Source organism: Lactuca serriola, chromosome 2 (genome assembly GCF_051521515.1).
Source record: "Lactuca serriola cultivar US96UC23 chromosome 2, Lser_US96UC23_V15, whole genome shotgun sequence".
NCBI classification, from domain to species: Eukaryota; Viridiplantae; Streptophyta; class Magnoliopsida; order Asterales; family Asteraceae; genus Lactuca; species Lactuca serriola.
The window spans coordinates 28677141-28682500 of NC_136409.1; positions in this window are offsets into that span (position 1 = coordinate 28677141).

Here is a 5360-nt window from a genome sequence, read left to right on the forward strand (position 1 = left end):
AACATAAGGCTTGAGAAAAGCATTAAATAGATCTAGAAAGGGTTTTAAAGCATAAAAGGGGAGGAAATCCGAAGAATACCTCAAAGAACTCTTGTTTTCCCTTGAATCTCTGCTCTACAATCCTTCTCTTTGCTCCTTTCTTCTTCTCCTTCTTCAAGCCTTCACAATTGCACACAAAATCACTTAGAATCACTTCAAGACGAATTAGGGTTTCTCACAGCTTACTGAGGGTGAAGGAGGCAAGAATGGAGGCCATAAGATGGCTTAAATAGTGGGCAACCCGTGGATTTAGGGTTTCTCCCAGACGGACAGACTCGCCGAGTCGCCAGCTAACACGTGCTCGAAATCCCGTCCCTACTCGGCGAGTCAGGCTATGAACTCGCCGAGTCCCTCTTGCAAAACTTCAAAATAAAAACCAAGGAATCATCATACCGGAGACGGGTCGTTACAGCATCTCTTGCTAACCGTTCTCAAGATCCTCATTCCGACTCACTAGAGTCCTACAGTAGGTCCTCCAACCTTGAATTCCCAACCAGCTAGTAACCATCTTGATCACATGAACTCATTGTTAGGAAGTTCCTCAAATTCCCAACTCTGAACTCCTCAATCCGTCAATCGTTGTGCTACAACTCTTTCTTCTCGGAGATCGCGTACTCATTCTGGATTTGCGTACTCTTACCCTTGTATACTCGGAGGGTTCTCCCCCACTTGGATCCGGCTAACTCCTTATTGCTCACTGGTCGAAAGGATTCCCCAACCTTCCTTCCATGAAAAGGAGCAATCCGCTACCCGTGGATGTTTACCTCTATTGGCGCTCCAACTAACCCTTACCAGATCCGAACCATTCCTGCTTAACTAACTGCTCACTCTTCAATCCTTCACTGTATTTGCTTTAGTGAATGCATCGTGACAACTTGCGTTCAGGGTAAAAAACTCCAACTCACTTCCCTACAATCCGCTAGTTACTTCACTAGAAGCTTTAAATCGTCACTGCTGAGGATACAACTGATCAATACCCGAATGACATCTTCCGAAAGTAGTTAGGCACTACTGAATCTTACACATACATAATACAGTCACTGCATCTGAAGTAACTTGATCTAGAGGGGACGACCTCCAATTTATCATTCTAATTCCAAGGTATGCAGATGGCATAAAACTCAGTCACAAGCAGGTAATATAATACCCCAACACATATGCTTGTTGATATCAATGCAGCAACATAACAATAATATCATGAATAATAATTGACAGGAAGGTAAAAGATACATACGCCCATCAATCAGTGATGCTCGAATCCTTGTTGAAATCAATCGGATTACATGGCTCTGAGCCGTGGGCGCCCTTTCCCAGCCCAGACAACCGCTAGTGGTTCTCAAAGTCACAGGGGCAGGAGCTATCACCTACCCTACTGTACGCAAACTCGGACAGTGGGCCTTCTTGTGGCCCCTCTGAATGCAATGGAAACATATCGGGTCAAGTCCCTGGGCGATGCTAACAATACAATCTCTACTAAAATGGCCAATCCGGCCTCACTTGAAACATCCAGCATCGCCACCACTTCTACGCCTGCACGCACCCTCGTGCGTCCTACCAAACTTCCCGCATCGACTGTGGCTCTAATAGTCCCTCAATCTCGAATCCAACCCCTTGGGCCTCTTGCCCGAACCTATGGCTAACTGAATCCCATCTGTTTTCCTCTTCCTTTCCAACTCCCTTCGCGTCACTCGCTCATGCGTTACCTCGTCGACCGCATCCATCGTCTGAACAACTGTTGTCTGATCCTAGAGCTTCGCGGTTAACCTATCAGTGACCCTTACGACAATGTCGGGCAACTCCTTGCGAATGGCTTGCGAAACCTCCTTAACTACCCAATCATGCAGAGATCTTTCCTGCAGACAGGGTGCCCCGCTCACTCCCGTCCCCTGATGGAAAGAGTTAAAAATGGGATCTCCCTCTCTGATGGATCCCTGAACTCCATAAGAATTGGGCTCTAAACAAGCCCCAAACTACCCTGAAACTATCCCGGCCCTAAAGGTCTCAAGACGATTGTCGAAAAGCTCCATAATGGCCTCCCTAACTGAACCAAATATCATAGGAGTCTGATTAATGATGTTACATATAATCTCTGCAGAAATAACATCTCTCATCTGATCATCAAACTGTCTGGCTTTAGAGCCTGAGCCAGATCCCTCCCCGGCATCTGAACTGCCAACTGATATATCTCGCACAACTTCACCATGCTGAAAACACAACACATTACTGATCAATACACACCGCTGCTGAGGGACCTCACACACCCTCTACTAGTTCCCTGGTTTTGCCTCGGCCCTTCTCGAATCGAGTACGGATCCTCTGATTTTAGTAGTACAGGCCCATATTACCTTCCACATCTATCCGTACTTTCCTGAAGAGTTACCTCAATTCCACCAACTCCCTTTTCTCTACTGCTAATCTTTGCTACTCTCATCCTAGGCTTGCCCTAGGGAACCTCTGACTCCACCCAAACAGTCCTCAGCTGCTGAAGGCCTCCTCGTAATGACAATTAGCCACCACCTGAATACCATCACATGTGACGAGGCTCAGATAATCCTTCAAGTAAAAGACTCTTCCCCACAATGGTTAGACTCAGACGAGAGCTGCGCAATAGGGCCCAATCCAGCACTATGAGATTATTCAACCCTAATCACATGTGATGTGATGTATTCACCTAATGGCTAACTCCCATCACTTAGAGTCCCACTAAGCACAGAGCAAGCAAGATTCGGATAAAGGAAACATACTGATGCAAACTATTCTCATAATCAAGAAACTGTACTAGCATACAATATTGAACTCATACTATCAGGCATAACTTAAACCGGCTATCCTACTGTTGTCTACTCAATAATAGCATGCAATTCTCATAAGGCTGAAACACATAAGCAGGCACATAAGGCATCCTCCTAGATCCTTAGTCCTATACTAGCATGCTGTTCTACTGAGACTGAAACTGAAACTGAAACTAGAACTAAAATTGAAACTGAAACTAGTAATCAGAAACTTGTATGGGTAATTTGGGAGTACTTACTTGAGCTCAACTGATTGCATGCACCACACCCTTTTTCTCTTTTCAAGTTATTTTCTTTTTAAATATTCTTTTCGCTTTTTCTAAAACTCTTTTCTTTTCTCAAACTCCTTTTTACCAAAAATTCCTTTCGAAAATGTTTTTCTTTTGAAAACCTTTCACCGTTTCCTTTGTTTGAGTCCAGACACACTCTCAAGCATGTCCGAATCCCTCAAACCAAGGCTCTGATACCAACTTGTAACGACCCAAAAATTATGACTAAAAATTTCTTTTCAAAATATTACTCAAACCATATTTAATAAAACCGCATCATAAGTCATAACATCATTTCCGAGTATTAATCCAAAACATAATCTTATTATCAGAGTAAGCATTCCCAGGATAACTGACTATGATGTGTGCACTGTAACCTCTCCGAGCTCCTCTTTTAAGAACTGAGTACCTAAAACCAAAAACTGAAACCGTAAGCACAAAGCTTAGTGAGCTCCCCCAAACTACCACATACCATAGAATAACATATAAAGCACATACTGGGCCTTGCCCACTGCATCGGACCGAGGTCCGGTCTAACTGGGTCCTTGCCCCCTGCATCGGACCGAAGTCATGAAACTGACTAGGACCTTGTCCCCTGCATCGGACCGAAGTCCGGACTATTGGGGCCTTGCCCCTTGCATCAGACCGATGTCCGAAAACTAACTGGGACCTTGTCCCCTGCATCGGACCGAAGTCTGGAGTTACTGGGGCCTTGCCCCCTGCATCGAACCGAAGTCCGGAAACTAACTGCATCAGACCGAAGTCCGGAACTAACTGAACATAGTATAACATAAACATATCAGCTAGCATGAACATAGATATACTTCATACTGCATCGGGCCGTAGCCCGGAACACGTAACACATAAATCCTGTTTGAGCCACGAAGGCCTCAAACATACTAACTACTGCATCGGACGGAAGTCCAGAAAGTACTGCTAGCTAAACGGGTCGGCATTGTGGCCTTAGACCCATTCCTACTGGAAGGAAACCCACCTGAACTGCTGAGCTCTGTTGATAATCCTCTGGCGGCTAACCGACAACCCTCTGAGGCGCTACTCCTCTAGCTCTCCATGCTACCAATATCAATATAACACTTAGTCTGACAGTCCACCAAAAGTCAACTCTTGTCAAAGTCAAAGTCCTGGTCAAGTCAACCTTCCAGGTTGACCCTACTCGCCGAGTCAGCCTACTGACTCGCCGAGTTCATAAGCTCAGAAACCCCTTTCATTCGCGACTCGAATCGTCGAGTCAGATCATGACTCGCCGAGTCTACTGATTTCCGAGTCCTTACCTGTCCAACCCACTGAGTCCCCATTCAACTCACTGATCCGAGTCTTAACTCGAAGGGTTTGGGGTTTCGCGACCTGACTCGCCAAGTCCAAGAACAGACTCGCCGAGTCTAAGGCAATCTTCAACATGCTCGCCGAGTTGTTCTTCCAACTTGTCGATTCCCTGCCCATCTTCATACAACTCGCCGAGTCTACCCATGTGACTCGCCGAGTTACTGCACGACTCAAGTCTGATATCTAGCCCGACTCGCCGAGTCATCTCCCAGACTCGCCGAGTCCATACTTGCATTCCCATAATTTCGAGTCACAAAGCTTCTCCTTTGCTCCAAACAATAGATTTGGTCTTCTAAGACTATATGAACACGTAAAGTTCCTAACTTTACGTGTGTCTATGATGCAATGAAGCCAAAACACTACAAATTAACTATTAAGGAGGCTAATTGGGCTTGAACAAGGTCATGGCTACCAAAATATGTCTTTCTTGAGCTCTTGGAGCTCAAGGATGTCTAGATCTATAATATGAACTGATACAACTGCTTCATCATTACGAATTTATGGTTTAGGAGCTCAAAACCATCCATTTGGGGGAAAACTAGATCTAGAAGTACAATAGCCAAGGTGAGAGCTTTATTACCAGAAAATGATGAGGTTAAGAAGCTAATCTTGGACCAACAAGCTTCTCCTTGGACCTCCCAACTCCTTCTCCTTTTTCTTCTTCTTCTTCAAAGCTTGCAAATTACTTCCCCAAGGCTAGATCTTGCTCCAAAAACAGATATGGTGGCTGGGGAAGAGAATAAGGTGCTTAAATAGGGTACCAAGTCCTGAAATTAGGGTTTCCCAACCCAGACCAAACTCGCTGAGTGGACTTGCCGACTCACCGAGTTGGCCACTTACTTTACACCAGGATCCCGCTCCGACTCGTCGAGTTCCTCCCTAGACTCGACGAGTCGACCCTCTTTAACTTATGGTT